Source organism: Onychomys torridus, chromosome 1, assembly GCF_903995425.1.
Source record: "Onychomys torridus chromosome 1, mOncTor1.1, whole genome shotgun sequence".
Classification (NCBI taxonomy): domain Eukaryota; kingdom Metazoa; phylum Chordata; class Mammalia; order Rodentia; family Cricetidae; genus Onychomys; species Onychomys torridus.
In genome coordinates this window covers 75283676-75303997 of record NC_050443.1, presented here as the reverse complement: position 1 = coordinate 75303997, position 20322 = coordinate 75283676, and the positions used below count along the sequence as shown (strand labels likewise).

The 20322-nt window shown below is 47.8% G+C and overlaps 1 protein-coding gene across 1 annotated transcript in view; it reads right to left on the bottom strand.

The window, feature by feature from the left end:
* Tenm4 (teneurin transmembrane protein 4) overlaps nt 1-20166 on the bottom strand; it is a 761032-nt gene extending 740866 nt beyond the window's left edge. The window contains exon 1 of the mRNA XM_036186680.1: nt 19824-20166. The gene's annotated coding sequence lies outside the window, so the exon portion shown is untranslated. The remainder of the gene's footprint in view (nt 1-19823) is intronic.
* Nucleotides 20167-20322: the final 156 nt, after the last annotated feature.

Genomic DNA, 20322 nt, shown 5'->3' with positions numbered 1-20322 from the left:
GAGTTTCCTAGGCTTCATCTGACCTTTCTAATGACTAATTTTTGTGCCATAGCAGGGCAAGCATTTGCTTGTCACAGCTATATTTTAAAACTGCCTTCTGATAGGCTGGCTTATTTTTAAATCCCAAGTATGCTCAGCTGGGCTGCTGGAAGCACGGGGAAAGCTTTCTCTGCATCTGGTCTTCTGGTACACCCTCCAAAGACTCCAGGCCCAATCCCAAAGTGCAAATTCAAATGGGAAGACTAGGAAGGCCACTCTCAACCCAGTCCCTCAAGGAATCTAATGCCATGAGTCTATGTCATTCAGCATAGTGCTGTCCCTCAAACCACACATTCTAGTAATAGCAAAGGACAGTCCCAACAGACAGACTCTAAGACTGCAGGACCCTGCCAGGTCCTCTACCTGTATGACCCCCTAGAGCCCCTCCCCCTGACAACCCTCACAGCAGATGCAAGTCTCCACATTTCTGTAAGTGAGGAAATGGAGGTTTGAGAAAGTGAAGAGACTCTTCCCCACAAAAGTTCCACCTAGCAGGCAGGGTTTGCTGAGGCAGCCTGACTCCCAGCTTGTGGTCTCTCCCCACACTTTCCAGGAGAACTGAGTGTATGGTTTGAAAGGGTCTCCATGAAATATTCAACCACATTCTTAGCTTCTGGCTGCCTCATCCAGACCTGATCTGAAAGCTTACTCAGGGCATTTTCTTTTGCGGAGCAGCTGCGCAGAAAGAAATTTCCAATCTATACTTAACAAGATAGGGGAAACAGGAACTATTCTGGGCCTGCTGCGGGATGCAGGGCAAGTCCATGCACACCTGAAGCCCTGGGAGAATTAAACGGAGGCCAGAATCAAACCCATCTCTTCGGGAAGCTAAGAGGCCACTGAGTCAGTCTCACAGGAAAGAAGAAAGGGTGAAGAGCACGTGAGAGTAGGCCTGTGGGGGTAGACTGAGGAGGGAGAGTAACCCTGACCGCAGCAGTTCATGTCCTTACGGAAAACATGCTCTCATCTTTCCAGTCTGACCACAAGCTCTTCTTTCTTTTGGAAGCTTCTCTTGCCTCTGCCAGGCACCGTGGGAATGAGAGCTCTTCCCCAAATGCATCTGCCCTGAGCCAGGCTCTATGCTAGTTCTTTCATTTAGTCCTTAAGTTGGTCTGGTTACCACATAGTGAAGAGGAATCCAAGAGTTTAGGTAACTGGCCAAAGGTCACACACATCAGCACAGTGCTTCTCAATCCAAGACAATCTTGTTTTGCCCCCCCCCCCCCCCCCCCCCCCCCAGGTGACATTTAACGATGTCTCAGAAAATGTTGCCCATCACAAGTGGTGGAGAAGGCACCAGAATCTAGTGATCCAGGGGCAACAATGACTATCCTACAATGTATAAGACAGTGCAACCGAGAATTACTCAGCCAATGGTGCCGAGTTTAAGGCAGAGGTGGCTGAGCCAGAACTTAAGCAGAGGTCCTCCTGACTCCAAGTAGGTGTTTTAAAATACTCCTTTGGATCCCAAGAGCCCCGAATTCTGAGCAGACTCGCCTACACCTTCTCACACCGTATGGAGTCTGAGTTGGAGCTCACTCAGCAACCTCATGTTACCTCACCAGTCTTACTCTATGATGGTGCCCAGGATCCTGGTGAGGAGCCCCACTGCTGGGCAGTGTTTTGTTTGTGTTCTGACAAATAAAGCTAACCTGAAAGATGAGAGAAGCAAAGGAGTAGCCACTAGTGACTTCTTTCCTTTCCAGATCCTCTGACCGAATGGGGCCAAGGATTGTCTCCATCCATCTTACATTCCTGTCTCCACCTCCTGAGTGCTGGGATCAAAGGCCTGTAACACCACCGCCTGGCTGCTATGGTTATCTAGTGGCTAGCTCCACTCTCTGATCTCTAGGCAAGCTTTATTTGTAAGAACACAAACAAAATATCATATATCTCCTAGACAAACAAAATACAATACAACACACCACCAAAAGAAGCCAGCCATTCTCACCCTGGATCTTGGGAGAGAACATTGAGTGTCATTTTCTAGCCCCAGCAAGAAGCCCCTCGGGAGTCTCAACCTCCTTGCTTTCCTCCAGAGATCGGAGGCTCATTCCCACCACAGTAGTCCAGTACTTAGCAAATAAGCTCCTAGCAGCAGAACTGAAGACATCTTTTCATCCAGCTTAGCCTCCCTCAGCATCTAAAGCCCTGTGTGGGGACGGGGGCGGGGGCGGGGGAGGGGATGACTGTTGATGAGCCCATTGATAAGCCTGTAAGAAACTGGCCCTAAAGTCCTGGCTACATACTGCTGAGATCTGGGGTGTTGAAGTTAAAGCCAGGCAGGATTATATTCAAACGTGGCTCCATTGTTTACACAGAAGACAATGGAGCATAATAAGTGCAGCTGGCAGAGTTGCTATGATGGGCACATGCAAAGCCTAGCTATCTTCACTGGCGGGGTTTGATGCAGAGGACCTGGCTGTCACTCCCTGCCTCTGGTATGAACTTCGTGTCACCTGCTGGCTTGCCTCTGGAGTCCATTTCTGAACAAGTGAACTTAATTTTGTGGTGATTAGGGGGATGGAAAACTGAGATGGGGGACAACAGATCAAGGAATGACAACCATGAGAGTTACCATGGTGATGCTTTAAACTTGACAAGTTCTAAGAATGTTCTGGAAATTCAGGCAGGCCTGAATGTGTGTGTGTGTGTGTGTGTGTGTGTGTGTGTGTGTGTGTGTACGCCTATTTTGATGCTATGAGGCTGTCACCCAAGCTCAAGTCTGGAATGAATTTTTCCATACTACGTATATATTTGGAATCTTAAGAGAGCTTTAAAGGGTCCTTCTAAGAGCTCAAAATAATTTCGAAAACAAGGTTTGATTTAGCAGTGATGGTAGGTGTCTGCTCAAAGGTTTGCCTGAAAATTCAGTGACGTCTGTAGATGGGGCCCGTCTTGTTTCTGGCACTGGGCGAGTTCCCCACCTGCCTCCATTTCCCACGGGCTAGGTAGAAACCTCTATAGGAGGAACACTTGCTTTAGGACCAAGTGGATTTCTCTGACTCACTGTGGCTCAGGGCTTTGGACAAGGTGCCTGACCTCTCTAAACCACCTTTGGAAAGAAGGACTAAGAAGACTTCCCTGTGGGAGGCGGGGTTGTTGTTATTAGACATTTCACTGTCCCCCACCCCCATAGGACCTATATTAAACAGACGCCGGTGAGGTGGTTCAGTAGGAAAAGGCACAGGCTGCTCAGTCTCATAACCTGAATTTGATCATTGGGATTCACATGGTATAAAGAAAGAACTGACTCACAGAGTGTCCACTTACCTCCATACGGAGGAGGAGCACATGCACCTACCCAACCATATTCATGCACACACATAAATACATTAAAACATAATTCTTTTTCTTTCTTTTTTTTCTTTTGTTTTTGTTTTTGTTTTTTGAGACAGGGTTTCTCTGTGTGGCTTTGGTGCCTTTCCAGGAACTCACTCTGTAACCCAGGCTGGTTTTGAACTCGCAGACATCTGTCTGCCTCTGCCTCCCGAGTGCTGGGATTAAAGGTGTTGTACCACCAGGGCTCGGCTAAAATATAATTTTAAAAAGACCTCCTGGGTTTGTTGTAAGGATTAAATGAGACAATGCAGGCTAGATGCCTTGTACAATTTAGCAAGATACTAAATGGTATGACCCCACAGACTCACTTGTCAAGGCACTGGGGTTTCCTCTGTGAACGAAAGGCAAAGATCTCTACCTCCGTGGAGATTAATAACATTCACAAGAGACTGAGATTAACCAACAGTGGGCAGACCAGACATGAGAGCAAGTCTAGGACCCAGCACTTTGGTAGCAACTTGCCAAAATGATGAACAACCCTGACCCTCAGGCTTTCCCAACTCTTACCTCCACTTGAAATCAGAGGAAGGCAACTCCACTTTATAAACCAGTATTGTAGGATGCTGGCTTCTAGTTAGCCCTCTTCCCTTGGCAACAGCCTCCAATCAGAGAAGCCTGAAGCCTCCCCTGCTCTCACTGTGAAGCTGACTACTCTCCTGCCTGCCTCTGAGGCACTGACAAAGGAAAGTGATGGTGGCTCACTCTCTTGTTATAACAAGCTCTGAATAAACACTCTCTGCCTGTGCCTATTTGGGTAGTCTTTATTCATTTTCAGCCAATAAGTGTAATAAATAAGTAAATTACATAGCACACTCTGCCCTTGACCCACCTCCTCTTTTCAGATTATTCTCAACATAGCAGCTAGGGTGATCTTGTTAAAAACACTAGAGCATAACATTTAACATGATGGAAAGGAGAAAATATGTAGTAGAGTTAGGGACATGTGGAACAGTAGAGCAGGGGTGAGAGTAAGGTTCTGACTGCAAATAGATTGTCAATGGCAAGGCTTGATAAGAAGTGGCTATTGGAGCAGAGCAGGGGGTGGGCAATTAACCCTGGGAATATCAAGGGGAAAAGCATCCCAGGCAAGGGAATAGCCTTGAAGCAAGAGTGGACTGGATGCTCTACAAAGTGAGGAAGAGAGGGCTGGGGCAGCAGGCAAGTGGGGAGAGACCTAGTGAGGGTGCTTTGTGAACTTTGAAAGCATGTTGACCCTGAGGCAAGTAAGGATCCCTGTTGAGGTCTGAGCAGAAGAGGGACAAGAGCAGAGCTGCATTTTAACACAGGATGTAAATAGAGATGTCAGAAAACCATAGGATCATTCTAGCTGCAAGGATGACAAGGAACTGCAAGGGGCTAGGACAGACTGAGAACCCAGGGCAAGAAGATGCTGCAATCCAGACAGAGAAGATGAGCACAGACCAACATGACAGCAATAAGGATAGTGAAAATAAGTCAGTTTCTGGGTCTATATTTGAAGGTGAACCATCATAAGATCTACAGATGGTTCTGTATTCAGACATGGAAACAAAAAAATAGGCACTAAAGGTGACTCCAATGTTTGGGATCTATGAAGCATAGGATGTATCTCCCTCTGATCAAGGCAGGCCATAGACTTTAGGTAGAAACTTCCTTGAGGTAAGATTGAGTTTGGGACGCATCATGTACAAGACAGCTATGAGATTATTCAAAAGAAATACCCAAGAGGCTAGAGTTTAGAGATCATCTAGAAGAATCTTCCTTTTCCTCACTGCATGCTCAAGCTACCCAAAAATTCTGGAAAGAATGTGTGGTCTAAGTTCAACTGTGTCACCTGCTGGCCACCTCACCTGGCATGACACAGTTTTAAACACACAACCAGAAGCAGAGTGCAGTGAAGTCCTATGCTCTAAGGTCTCAGAGACATCCTGGCATCCATGGGAAGTGACAGTCTCTACAGCTCCCAACCTAACATAGGAACGTTGAGAACATCTTTGAGCAGACTCTTCTCAGACTAGGAGAAGCCATATTTGCTTCCTGCTCCTGTGGGGCCCATGAACAGCACAGATCAAATGCTCTAAAGTGCTACGTCATCTTTGACCTAGAAATTTCAAGTAAAGAAAGTGGGTAAAAGGAACTAAACAGAAAATCCCACAGCCATGTGAACCTCAGCATTATTTACAGGGGTAGAAAACTGGAAACAACACTGGGAAATTAGAGAAATATTGGCGCATCCTTGTGATGGGAAATTACATATCTAAATGGCATGCTGGAGAGAAAAATGTAATGGCATGGGAAATGATCTTCACATTAAAGTAAAAAAATAATGTGTATAATTTTCTCTCTGTGGTAGGGATGAGCAGGATTAGAGGAAGATTACAATTTCAGGTAAGGGACCAGAGAGATAGTAACTCATGAAGATTAGTAACCCCAGTTCCAGGGGATCTGAAGTCCTCTTCTGACCCCCCATCCTTGTGGTGCACACAGATACATGCAAATAAAACATTCAAGGATGTAAAATAAAAGTAAATAAATCTAAGAGAATTTTTTTCAAAGACTTGCACATAAAAACAATATTTGCGAGAAGACCAAATGTTGGAGAGAACCGTTGTTTGTAGAGCTACAGGGGTATGTGTTGTTTTCACTAACTATCTAGGTTACCTTAGGCTTTCTAAATGTTCTGGTGTTAATGTGCATTGTTGCTATTAGAAGGGGAAAGCATATAGATAAACATATGATATTTTGTTCATTTTGGTAGTGCAGAAAATCGAACCCATTGCCACACGCATGCTAGACAAATGCTTTATCATTCAACTTTACTTCCTGCCCCCAAACATGAAAAAACTATAATATCTTTAATGTAATACTTTAATAATAAAATTGCTACCTCCTCCACAATATGTCACAAAGTTTAATAGATTTAAGGATGGCAAGGAAGCCTGGAGAGCAAAATGCTCCAGCTGCAAGTGCAATTGGTCCCTAGCATGAAGATGATGGCCACTGTTGACTATGTTGACTGGCACCCTGAGCTGCCACTACAGAGACCACAGCAGCCCTGGCAGCCAGATGCACACTACTGATAGACCTCACTCTTTCTACAACGGTCCACACCTGGTACTTATGGACTTGGGAAGATGAAGAAAAGACAGTAGAAAGAGTGGAAGATAAGAGTTTCAGAGCCCTGCTCAAGCTCAGCCGAGAAAGGGGTGTCCACCATCAGCACTTTAGATCCAGGGAGTCTCTCAGGTCCACTCTCCAATCTGTCGAATAAGCATCTGTATTTGTGTGAAGGGGCTGTATGTGGTGTGTGCAAGTGTGTACAGGAGCAAAAGTGCATGCCTTTCCACATACGCCTTTATAGGCCAGAGGTTGACACTGGGTGTCTTTATCTATCTCTTGATATCTTATTTGTGAGGCAGAGTCTAGCAATGAACCCAAGGCTCATCATTTTGACCAGCCTGGCTGCTCAGGGAGCTCCTGGGATTGTTTTGCCTCTGCCCCTCCTCCCAGTTCTGGTGTTATAGGAGCAGGCCACCATGCCCAGCTTTCCCATGGGTGCTAGGGATCCAAACTCCGGTTCTCCTGTTCGTGTGGCAATCAATCATTTTTCCTACTGAGTCATCTCTGCAACCCTGAGAACCTACAGCTTAACGAGTCTCAGAGCTAGTTCCTACATGCCTTAAGGTATTTCTTGTTTGTTATTTTGTTTTGTCTGTTTCTTGGGACAGGCCTTCCTGTGTTGTCCAGGCTGGCCTTGAATGTGTGATCCTCCTGCCTTAGAATCCCAAGTTGCTGGGACTAGAGAAATGCACTATTACATTTGACATTAAAAGGCCTATCTATAATACAACTCAGTTCCAAGGTTGGAGGTAGATTTGAGATGCTCTCAAGAAAAATGCATCCAAATGAGTGAGGAATGCCTTCATTTTTATTATTTGTATTGGCAGTATTTGTATTTATTTGTGTGTATTCACACATGTGACTTGAAGTAGGACATGGCACATGTATAGGTGTCAGGAGACAACTTTGTAGAATGTGTTATCTCTTCTACCTTTGCATATACTCCAAGCATCATACTCAGGTAATCAGACTTTCACAGCAAGCATCTTCCCTGGTGAAGTCATATTGCCTGCCAAGGACTTCTGAACAAATTATAGTCATCTACAAGATGTAAAATCTCCCAGATCCCCTCACCTGCAAAGCCTTCAGACCCTTCCACAATATTGTCTCCAGCACAACTTTGGGAGGTTACTACCATGAAGTGTGTCTTTGACATGCTGAAAGAGATGAGACAGCCTCTCTTCTTCTACCTGGGGAAGCAAAGGAATCTCCACAGGCTGGGCGAAGTTGTACAGGAGTGGTTAATGGGTACAGCCCAGGAGAGCATAAAAAGAGCAGAAGCAGCTCAAAAGCCTAGCCTGACACCACCAGGCAAGGCAAGGCCTTCCAGATGCAGAATGCAGCTGTTGAAGCAAACAGAGCAGGCCAAGGGAGAAGGCCGACTCTCCAACTCAGATGCCCCAGTTTGCCAGAGGCAGGGTGGAGGGCAGAGAAAGGAGCCTTGATTACCATATTCTAGTCCCCTGGCTTTAGTGAATTAGGTCACTCACCTCATAAATAAATTACTCAATATGGGATCCTTTCTGCCTCTTTGAAAAGGGGAAGAAACTAGAATTTAAGGAAGCTCTACTCAGTGAGTCATTTCTCAGCCTTGGCTGTAGTTTGTGATCATGGAGGTAGCTTTGCTGGCTCCCTCCCCCTCCTCCCCCCCCCACACAAGTTGAACACTCATGGGGAAAGGGGCTGGGTTCTGATAAGAACTTCCCAGGTAAGTCTACTGCACGGATGGGGTCAGAACTCCCTGTCAGACACTGTAATGAAACTATAGCTGGCTCTGAACAGTCATTGGGAGAATCAGGGAGAGAATCTTCATGGCTTTGTAGAAGATCAAGCTGGTGCAGGAAGCAGAGAGACAGTGGCTACTGAACCGGGATCTGCTCAACAGAGATGTCTGGCTTTCTGCTTCTACAGGCATCTTCATTATCAACAGGCAAAGATGCCAAGGTCCTCCTGGAGCCAGGCTTGTCCAATCTTGCAACCAGTATCTTCAAATCCTCCTATGTCTTAGACCCTCCCCAGCATAGACCTGTGCCCACTACCGAATTGCACTCATAGGCTTCAGAAGCAGGTCAGAGGACCCGGAGCTGAGCAGATGGCCGAATAAGAAGAAATATGCCAATGCCAGAAGCCACCATTGGCACAAAGGACACTGACTAAAAGATACTACACAAGTACCATACAAACCCTTTGGAGACAGACTTCGAGTTCCCACTTGATTACTGAAAAAAGGGCAGGTGCTCAGAAGGTTTCTATGCACCTTGTTTGAATGTATACAGCCACCAGACAAGACAGAATTCAGCCTTCACTGTGCTGCCATTTCCCCAGTCTTACAAGACCTCCCCACCCATGCCCACCCCCCACCCTTGGCAAAGCATTCTACAAAACCACAGAGCAAAGGAGAGCCATCAGCAATGAAAAAAAAAAGGAACTCAGAACTTTGCTGTACCTCAATCAATTACTTTTCTTTCCTTCTTGTTTCTCTTTGCTTACTGTGGTGCTGAGGATTGAACCCAGGGCCTTGCAGTGCCAAGCAAACCCTCTGCTACTGGGCTAAAAGTCAATAAATCACTTTGAAGATTCTGGGAATAATCATGTTGACTCAGCAGTAGCAAGGACTCCCATGCTTGTCATGGATGATCTCTCCCAAAAGCCACGCTAACAACTCTGCCAACTTCTGAGTATTATTCCCATTGGATGAACAGAGAAACTGAGGCATGCAGACATTAAGTAGCTTGTCAAGATCCCACAGAAGAAGGCATTAAACCTAGGAGTGGTAACTCAGCGCCACTTTGAGATGCCAGGGGAGAAAGCTCGGGAGGAGATTGCTCAAGGCTGTAGTGAGTATACTGATCTATAGTCCTAGACACTTCCGGGAATGTGTCTCCACACTGAGCCTCACAGCCACTGTCACTCAGCAGCTCGGAACTACTTTTTAGTTAGGGGGCCCTTTGAGTTTAATCAGTCAGCCCTGTGAATAAGGCATTCCAGCTTTATTTATTCCTTGGGAGAGAGAAGCAGTAAGGGCGGGGACTGGTTAGGGGCTTACACAGCATTTCAGCCCTATGCACTGCAAGGAAGCCCATAAACACAATGGACCAGGTGGAAATAGCTTCCTAGTCTGGACCAGAGACAGATGGGGACCACAGTCAGCCACATCTGTACCAGGTTTGCCTCTCTACCAATCAGATAAGCCTGTCAGATAAGGATCATAGAACCACAAGACAGTTTCTACCTCCCTCTGGAGAATGGGGATCCCACAAATCTCCAGGGAACATCGTGAGTGTGCATTCTAGACAGTGCATGCACCAGGCTCTAATGTCATCTACATCTCTACTCGCTTGGGCTGGATCTTTACTAAGGTGAACACTGAGTCCTCACTGCTATGAGATGGGAGGTTGATTTACTGCACTCTCTATTATTAATAGATGATGACAGGGAGGCACAGGAAGGTGCACCCAAGGTTTCCATGCCAAGAAGGTGATGTCTCAGGGTCTGAATACCACTTCTTCCTCTGAACACAGGTTCCGAAACTGTTGTTCTTCTCATTATCCTACCCTGCTCAGCTGAGTAACCTCCATGTCTCCCCTTCCTTCCTTCCTTCCTTCCTTCCTTCCTTCCTTCCTTCCTTCTTTCCTTCCTTTCTTTCTCCTTCTCTGAACCAGGAACTTGCCAAATTGGCTATCAGTGAACTTCAGGGATCTCTCTCCTACCCAGCACTTGGGTAGCAGGCAAATGCTACACCCAGCTTCATACATGGCAGCTGGGGGCCCAGGCTGGAATACAGCATTATGGAGGTGAAGACAGGAGGATCCATGGAGCTTACTACTCCCCAGCTGTTCTAGCTGAAAGTTATATGTCTTCAAAATTTCATGAAAGATCCTGTTCCAAAAACAAGGAAGCGAATAGCTCAGGAAGATACCCACTGTCAACTCCAGTCTCTGCAAGCGTGCACATATGCATACAAAAAACAAACAAAGAAAGAAACATATACAGGTATAAACATGGATTCAATAAATAGAATGCTTTTACTACCAGATAAGTATGGTTGACAACCTCACTGGGTATGGTGGTGCACACCTGTAATGCTAGCTCTTGTGATGCTGAGGCAAGAAGGCAGCAAAAATAACACTAGCCTGAACTACTTAGTTAAGTTCTAGGCCAGCCTAAGCTATACAGCAACTCTGCTTCAAAACAAACAAACAAACAAATAAATATAAAAGAAAGGAGGGAAGGGAAATAAAAAAAAAAGAAATCAAAAACAACTTTTAAACTTTGCATAATATCCCACCATCTAGCTACAATGACACTTTGTCCAGTCCATTCCTTACTCTTTCCTCAACTAATAAGCAACACTGCAGGGGACATTGCTATTCTGAAAACTTGTCTGTCTGTCTCTGAGTATCTTCTGACTCCATAGAAGTGGAATACTGGACTAAAGGGAGGAAGGGTTTCTGTGACTACTGACAGTTACTGCCCAATTGCTTTTCTTGGAAGAGTACATTCATTTGCATTTCGACCAGTGCAGAAGGAAAGTGCCTGTCTCCCATCACTCTCTCCAGGAGCCAGCATTGTCTTAAAAATAATCTTGGCTAATAAGAAAGGTGATAAATAATAGCATGAGCCTCCAAAGAGGGTCAGGGTGCTCATCTTACAAGGGATGTGTGGCGCTGCCAGGGTTTGAGTTCATCATTTGCTGTCTAGAGTTGGCTCCCTAATGGCTACCTCAAAGTGCTGTGCCACAGTTTGAGTTACTCAGTATTCTTTATGCGATAGCCAGTTTGGAGTTTTATATTTTAGTTCCATGAATGGCAAGGATGTTTGTCTTATTCTTTGACTATCCCCGTTATCTAACCTAGTGCTACCTCTGAGAACTTTCCACAATTCTGGAAGCATTCTCTAACTGTAGTATCTATTATGGTAGCCACTATCCATAGATGGCTTTTGAACCCTGGAAAAATGGCTTCTGCATCTGGGGCAATGGGAGTTTTAATTCTGTTGCATCTCAGTTAAATTTAACTTCAACTGTGACTAGTGACCACAGATTACGCAGCTCTATGCTGTCTATTGCACTGGAATACATACTATTGAGTGAAGAACTCAGGTTGTCTCCTAACTCCACCTGCCACTGCCATATTTCCATCAGGGTGAGAGTTGGCCTCTTAACCCCCTCAGCTTCGTGTGTCCATTTATTCTCTCAAATGGAGGGCTAATGCTACTTATCAGTCATGTGGGGTGATGTAGGGATCAGCTAATTAATGTTTGCAAAGAGCTGCATTACTAACTGGTTCTCAGAATAATTGCACCTTAATAAAAACGTTTAAACAACCAGTTCTCATCCAGAGGCCAAAGAAGAGCTGGGTTTATTTAGTAAAATGCTGGTTTCTCTGACTCATCCTGAACTGGGTCCTTTCACTGTGGACCTTCTCAAAACAAACCCCTCATTGGGAAGGTTCTATCAATAAGCAGATACTGATATGGGTCTTCATTGTGGAGTTGCTATTACAAGTTTGATGAGGAAATTAATAATACAAACAAGATTGGGAAGGGTGGATATTAACCAACTTGAACAAATTGCTTTTAAGCTCTTAAGCACTTTAATTGCTTACATGATAATGATGTATATTTGTAAATGTCTTGATCTACTCCCAAAGTTGACCCAGAAAAAAAAAAAAAGGAGAAATTCTTCTAAAAACAACCACTTTGTTAAGTGCTGAATTTTGATGATGTGGCATTCTAGAAAGTTTTACAGTTACCATTCTATGGAGCAGGAGGTGAGAGCTAGGGAGGCTTCCTATCAAATGTCAGTTCCATGCATGCGACCTTGGGCAAACTGCTCGTCTGGAACAGACTCCAGCGGCACTTGACAGGTGCCCCCTTGATTCTTGTCTCTTATCTCTCACCCCTTCACAACTGAGGACAAGAGGGTTGGCTATACCCTTCTAGCTGTGTCTGTGGGCATGAGGATGCCAGGGTTCAAGACCCATAAGGTAAGACAGACAGATGATCTCTTTCTAATACAAGTCCTCAAATCCAGGATAGCTAGAACCTCTTGGTGTCTGGGGGTCACTATTGCCATGTTCTAAAAGAACATCAGAGAAGAAGGTGCTTGGAAACATTCTCCTCAGCATGTGCTTTGGACACAAGGCTGGCTTCCAGTAGCAAATCAGTTGAAAATACAATTCTTGAGTCCTCCAGCCCACTGAACCAGAATATGCCTCTTAACGGGATTCTCATTTAGGTGCAGACACACGTTCAACTCTGAGCAACACTGGTTCCCAATGCCTCAAATCTCCTCTCCTCTCCCAAGGCAATTTCAGAGTGAGGGAAAACTGACTCTAGGGATTATTGAGGTATCTGCAAAGCTCCTGCCCTTTTGTTTGACTTTCAAAGGGTTTGAAGACCAAACTTCCAAAAACCAACAGGTATTTCACAGCAAGAAGATAGACTTTTTCAGGGGGTAAAATTGTTTGTTTGTTTATCGTTTTGAGACAGGGGCTTTCTATGTAGCTCAGGCTAGCCTTAAACTCACTAGGTATCCCAGGCCAGCCTAGAACTCTTGGCCTCCAAGCACTGGGATTGCAGGTGTATGGCCTCAGACCCAGTTAAAATCCCCCCTTTTTTTGAAGCCTAATTTCTAGGATGCTAATGGCTAACTGATTGCCTTGTTATCCTCTGGCGCTCAGCTCCCATATCACAGAGCTGGCATGGGACAAGTGGGGAGAGGTGGGCAGTGGCCACTGCTCTACGGACTGCTTCACTTGCCGGTCTCCACCTGCTTTTCCCAACAAAAGAAAAATGACAAAAACATTCTTCCACTTTCCTTGATGAAACCAAAGTGTCCTAGGCATCAAAGGCAGCATCTAAACCTTGTCTGAAGTCAGAGGCAGTGACCAACAGAGCCACTCAGTGCATAGTGACAAGCCCTCATCCAACAACCCTGAGGTGACCTTTTTAATAGATCTAAGGGAACTCCTGACTGCTCCTGCTGAGGATGGGGACACCTTGGGAATGGGAGGCTTCCCTTAGCAGTTCCACAGAGTTCTGAGTCAGATGACAAGTCATCTGACCACAGGGAATCAGTCTTTTCTGGGTCACAGAAAAGCAACCAGGGAAGCACCAATGCTGACAAATATCCCCTCTGACTGAAGTGGATCGTGTATCCAGGAGATGAGATACCCAACTAATTTTGCTTTTGAAACAGCAAGTAGGTACAGTGAGTGATTTATTTACCATTGCCCTGGGACAGTGAAGAGAACAAGGGATTGATTTGCAGTGCAATGCCACTTAGCAGGTGGAGCAACCATGCTTCTTTGAGAGCTGTGTCCCTCTCCACTCTCTCTTCCTGGGACCTCCTAGGTCAGTTGAAGGGAAGGGAAGGGAAGAAATGCAAAGTGTGGCTCTCCCCTCTCTGCAAGTGCTAGAAGACACACTCACTTCTCCAGAGAACTGTTTGTCATTTATCCTGGAGCCAACCCCACCTACAAGGCTGAGGAACATATTTACATATTTCAACTCCACTGCTGGCTGAAGCACCAGAAAAAGTGACGATTCCAAGACAGCCAGGGAAGAAAAATGTTCTTGGAAAAAAGAGGATTTGACTATCAGTTCAGCAGAACATCTCAAAGTTATGCAAATCTGCTGTGTGAGGTTTGCATGTCACCTCTACTCTCCTCCACCACCTCAGTGCCCAAACTAAGAGGGGATGGAAAAGTAAACAGCCAGAGTCTAGTTTAAAAAGATGTAGACAACATAGTTTACCCTACTGCTTCTCATGTGTGACAGAGCCTTGGTACAGCACATGCCTTTGACTCTGCAGCCCTACTTTCTAGGAATTTGTCTTAAGGAAATACTCAAATTCTGTGGAATGTACAAAGCTGACTATTGTGGTTATGTTACAACAAAACACTAAAAGTAAACAAGAAATCAAAAAGTGAGGACTGGCTAAACAAAAGCATGTCATATTAAAACATCTGGGCTCTATACTGCCATTGGAAATTATTGCCCGTGTGCGTGTGTGTGTGTGTGTGTGTGTGTGTGTGTGTGTGTGTGTCATGCGTGTGCACCCATAGGGTGTTACAACAGGATAGAACTATATGCTTTATTGCTAAAATAAGCATTAAAAATATTACAAATATGATCTCGCTTTTTCTGTACTCATAAGGTCTCAAAATACAACCCCAACAGCAAGTAAACCTATTTTGATTTTGTTTTTGTCTATACTGTCTGAATTGCTTCAATGATAACATTTTACCTAGGTTATCTAAGTAAAAACAATAGAGAAAAAGGATCACAAAGTAATAAATACATAACCCATACAGTATACACCATATATGTATGTGTGCATATGTGTATAAGCACACGCACATAAACATATACACATTTATATTTACAAGTTTCATTACTTTCCTATGGAAAGTCACAAGGTTTGGGAATCCATGTTACTTAGCTGCCTGGGATCTGGGGCATGTTCCTTCAAAGTGTCTCCTACAGCAATCTGCCAGAGGAAAGCAGAGATGGAATGATACGGCTCTCAGTTACAATAAACTTGCCGTGTAAGAAGGCAGGTAAAAATTGGCCCCTTAGTTCTAAAGTTGACTTGAATTGACCCTCCTAGACTTTTAGAATCAAATTTGCAAGGGGGGTGGTCTGAATCCTATTGTTCTTTCTTCTCACTGTTTAGATTTATGGATGTGGGAGTGTGTCCTGGGCCAGGGGAATCCAAAAGCTGGGGCCTGGGCAGAGCAGCCAAATAGGACAAGCAGCTAAGGACTCAGGCGAGCGCTTGCATGACTGTGTTTATTCAATCCCATTTTCCTTCCACCTCCCTCACAGTTCAAGCGTGGAAACTGGCGTCTTCAACTGAGTCCTTCACTGGTGTTGTCCAACAGTCTTTCGATTGAATTCCTAATCACCTCTTTTCCCACAGTTGTAACTTCTGATCTGAAAATATCAGCTTATATAATATGCCAATCTGCACAAGGATGTAATTCTGTCAGAAAAAAAAAAAAGGACCCAATGAAGCACAAATTCTAACGAAACTGGAAATGACTTTTCTAAGAAAAGAGAAGATATTTTTGTTTCAAGCACTTGAAATGGTTTTAAATAGACGTTGGATGCGATGTTGTTGGTTCTTGGGCACTGTTGATTTCTGTGACTAACTTCACCCAGCAAATGGACAGACAGCACTGGAGAAAGTCAGAAGAGGTAGGACAGGATGCTCATCTGTGAAGTTTGCCAGAGATTTAGTGGGTCAGGGCTTACTTACAGCATTATCACATTTTGCAGGGGAGATTGCAGGGGAGAGAAGTGAACCTCCCAAAATAACCTGCCTAAGGCCACACGGCCACGCGGCCACAATCTCTAACTCAGAATCCCCATCAACATCCTCCCACAAAATAACAAAAGGCTGAAGGGATTATACTAAAAAGAATTAAATTCTATTGGAGGAGAGTCCTCTAACCCAATGCCCACCCTTCTGCTGGAACATCTGCTCACTACTTAGCATTCCAGACCATGCCATTTGCTGTGCTCCTTAAACCCAGCACTGGTTATGACCCCACCCCCACCCTGGGGCAAGGACTGACTCTCCTGCACAGGGTGGTTTCATGGCTTAATGCCCAAAGCCTACTTCCACCCAGAGATGACTTGATTAAAAGCAAGACTGGCAATCCAGGAGCAGGAGAAATCTCTAGAGAATAGAATCTCTCCATCCCTCACACCTTCTCCACCCAAGAACATGGTAATTTCCCAAGCTACCCTGCTTCCTGCCCCCACTCACTTAAGTACCAGCACCAGGAGGAAAAGCTGCTGAACCATAAGAGCATCTACAGAGGCATCCACCACTCTAAACATCCACAAGGACCTATGACTGACGATTAAGTGCTGGGAGCAGACATGAAGCACACACTGACCCAGTCCCTCTAGGAGAAAGGGCGAGCTTCCTTCTTGTCACCCTCAACAAAGAAAACGGATTCTTTTACAGGAGTCTTACAACGCCTAGAAATAGGGAAAACCCACTTTCAGTCGTTGGTCTAGCCTGGTCACAAACCTCTGGACTCCTCTCTCCAACACACACACACACACACACACACACACACACACACACACACACACACGCAGAAAACTTGTTCTCACTGCCACCACCTGTGAAAACAGTCTTTGTAACTTTAGCATAGAGAGAAGCCGGCAAAGTAGAGCTGCAGGGCGCTTGAAGCACACCCAGGGTCTTAACAGAAAGTGATCAGGCATTGGAATGGAGGGATATTGACACATGCTGGGACCCAGGCTTGATCCCGCTCTTGGTGGGAACTTGGCTGCCACAGCTCGGGTTTCGGTGACCAGGCCCCGCCCACTCTGCAGCCGGGCCAACGCCGACCACTGATCAGGCCACCAAAAAGCCCTAGGCCGAGGGCGCCCAGCCCAGGTTGGCAGAAAGCTGAAGGGGGCCATAGCCAACCCTGGAAAACCCTTCCCGCAGGCTTTTAGAGGTGGATGGAGAGGCAAGTCACGTGGGGTCAGCAGCAGGGCTGGGGAGCTAAGTGTTGGGCCCCGAGAACTGGGAAACAGGTTGTCGCCGAACTCATCCCCACCCCCAAGCCGCGAACGGCCTCCAGCCGTGCCCTGGGAGCGAACCCGGCCACCTCCCGGGTGCAGTCCTCCTTTCCCCAGCTCCAGCAACCGGGCCAGAACCACTAAAGCAGCCCAGGCGAAGGCGCCTTCAGCAAGGTCAGGACGAGGCCGGCCGGCACCTGGGGATTTTTTCCAGCCCAGCGTTGGCTTTGCAATCGCATTGTTAAGGATCATGGCAGAGGCAGGAAATCCGAACAGCCCCACAGGTCTGCGCGAGGGAGGATTTATTTTACAGCGCCGAACACACTCAGACAGACCCGGGATTTCAGGGGGGAGGGGATGCGGAGTTTCAGGACGCTGGAATGTGGCAAAAACAAAACCCTCCCCACCCATGCACACTATCTGATGACTTGAGGGGAGGGAGTTCAGGGCCACCAAGTCCCAGACTTCAGCGTTCCGTAGGGTTCTGCCAGAGCTAGGATAGCTTTTCCCCTCTACAGGCGAAAAACAGGATTTAAAAACACTCCACTACTGTGGTTCTCTATCAAAGCCCATCAACGTGCGACAGGCTGCGGCAGCGAATGGAGGCAGCGAGATGGGGGGCGGGGGAGGGCAGGTGAGCGCAATAGAAACAAACTGTTTTCCGTCCAGGAGAGAGGCGAGGAGACAGAAGCCATATCACGCACCCATTGCGATCGCATCCGCATTAGGTACATAAATCGTTGCCCCTCCCCACCCCCACCCTCTCCTAGAGGCAAATACTCTACTTCCTAACCCACCACCACCATCCCCAACCTGGGCCTGCATGCCTGGGGCACCTGGATATTTCTAAAAGGGACGGGGGCAGGGGCGCAGGTTTCTAAACAAGTGAAGGACGCTGGATTTAAAGACAGGGAGGAGCGCCGAGAGGGGTCAAGGAGAGATTCTTGGGACTGCCTAGAACACCGATTTTCCTAAAACTACGTTCCCTGGAAGGCCTTCCAACAACCCCCTCCCCGGGTCACAAGGCTCCAAAGGACTTAAAGAAACCCGAGTTCTGACCCGCTTCTCTTCACAGATCTTGGATCTCCACCCACTCAGTCTCTGCTTCAGTAGCCCGTTCCTTGGCGGGGGGGGGGGGGGGGGAGCAGGCAGAGCTTTAGCACCCAAAGCCCTTTTCAGAAGTGGGCGCCTTGGTACAAGATGTCCAGCTCTCCATTCTCGAAGTGGATCTCCCTCCCAGGTACTTACAGTCCTCAAGCAGGAAAACTTTCAGCAAGAACCGGGTGCTCGCAATACAGTTCTGGGTAATCACCGAGGCAGCTTATATAATTGCCCGCGATACTGTTCGGCAGATATCCTCCGTGCATGGCCTCACAGCTCAGCACATGGGCACCCTCTGGCCTCGGCGCTGGGGATCGCGAGTGTGCCCCACCGGCGCCTTCTACGAAGCAGCAGGGCGATCTCCAGGGCAAATCAAACGCCAATAGTGCGCTCAGATTTCCGCAAACCCGGGCTAACTCCCTGCATCCCTGTAGCTGCGTAGGTGGCTTACTGTTAACTGCATGTGTACAAACCTTCTCTCCGGGGTTGGGGAGGGGGGTGGTGACTGGGTGGGAGATTGGCATAGGTCTGAAGAGGGGAACCTGAGCAAAACTCTCATTCACACAGAACCCGAGTTCAGAAACCGTCTTAACGTATCCCACTGAAAGGGGTGCCAATTTCCAAAGTTAGAGACCACGCAATTGAATTTCTAGTACTTTCCAACCTGGCCTAGGCGGGGGCAGGGCAGAGAAGAGGAAGCCAGTGGCCAGAGAAACCCACCTACGGACCGACCAAGAAGCACTGACCATTCAAGCCCCCCCGCCCCCCCCGCCCCAGTAGTTAGCAGGGTATTCTTGGATTACATGTGGACACACACACACACACACACACACACACACACACACACACACTCATTCCGCGCTACCAGTTTCTGTCCGCTCTTCCTATGTAAAGACTGCATTTTTAAATCACTAGAAAAATGACTAAGGAGCTCAGAGATCACATTTCAATACACAGCATATTTCCCGAAGCTGGGGGTGCCAGTAGTCACACACTCACACCGGTGAACCCCTAGACAGTCCACCCGGCGCCTGCAGCCTCAACTCGCTCCGAGACAAACCGAAGGAGAAACAACGTGGACTAGGAAGATAGGCAGGAGCCAGTGGGGTTGCAGAGGGCGTGCGGCTTGGGGGTCGCGTCCCTGGGTTCCCCGCTCCAACCGCAGCGCGCACGGGGGCCGCTGTAGCTGGTTCTCGCCCCGCAGGGCAGGCTGCAGCACGGGAGCCCGGCGCCGCCTCGTGGGCTCCTCCAGCGCCCGCCGGGAATCTGGGGCGGGCGAGTCTGCAGAGGGGCTGCAGGCGACTGGGCCATGGTGGGGAAAAGGAGCTGGGTGCACCAGAGGAACCTGGACCGATCCCACCCGTGGTCCAGAGTCTAGGGCTGGCTCCCACCTCTCCACTCTCCGCCAACACTCGCTCCCAGGCTCCAGTCCGCGGCGGCCTCCCGGGGCTGCGGTGGCCGAGGCTCTGGGCTCCAAGCTCTTTGCCTTGCCGGCAACCTAGACGCCTGGCTCTCCTACTCTTCCTCCCTCCCTCCCCGGTGCGGAGCAGGAGTGCAGCATCTCCCGGAGCCCTCAGTGAGCTGCATGAGCTGCCCGGGACCTGCGAGCGCAGAGAGGGGCGACGGAGCCGGCGAGCCGCCGCCGCGGTCCCCAAGGCGCTTTTTCGGTAGAGCTGATCACGCCGCCTTACCGTGGCTGCAGGCTGCCACCGCCGGGGAAGCGGGGACGAGGACGGCGGGGAGGTGAGGCACTGCGCCGCTGGCTCCACCGCTTCACGAGCAGGATAGAGGCGACCAAGAAGGATGAGGTCCGGATTCTGCGCTCAGCTCCGACGAGACCAACAATAGCTCCCGCGGGGAGCGGAGCCCCAGCGAGCCTCCAGCGGCGCGCACACGCCGGGCTCCGGCTCCCGGCCGCTCCCGGCCGGCGTCCCTGCCAGCACTGCTGCCCCACATGAAACAGCTGCAATCCCGAGGATTCTGGGGGTTGGGGCGGGGGTGAGCGCGCGGGTGTGTGTGAGTGTGTGTGTTTAATAGCTTCCCTCCTCTTCTTCCCCTCCCTGCCTGCTCGCCTGCCTGCCTCTGTCCCCCACCCTCGCTCTCTTACACACAGGGCGAGCTAGCGAGCGAGACACACACGCACACAGGCGCGCGCGGACACACACACACACACACACACACACACACACA